Here is a 312-nt window from a genome sequence, read left to right on the forward strand (position 1 = left end):
GCTGACGGCCGACCGACTGGCGGACAGCGACGGACGAGCGGGCTACGACGACTTAGATGAAAAAACAGAATATTAAAACATATTTTTGATGTTTTGAAAAAAATATTTAATTTTTAGATTTTATAAAAAGACAATTTAAAAATAAAAAGTTCCGGTTATCAAACGTATTCGTTTGTTTTTGTTAAAAAAAACAGAAACGACGGAAACAAACGCTCTCTCGAGTGAGTAGCAAAGAGATGGGTGAATGTCTGGAATGCGTGTTCGTTCCCCATTCAAACGCGTACGGTTTGGCAAGTTCTTCCTCACCTCCTT

The sequence above is a fragment of the Asparagus officinalis genome, chromosome 3, assembly GCF_001876935.1.
Source record: "Asparagus officinalis chromosome 3, Aspof.V1, whole genome shotgun sequence".
NCBI classification, from domain to species: domain Eukaryota; kingdom Viridiplantae; phylum Streptophyta; class Magnoliopsida; order Asparagales; family Asparagaceae; genus Asparagus; species Asparagus officinalis.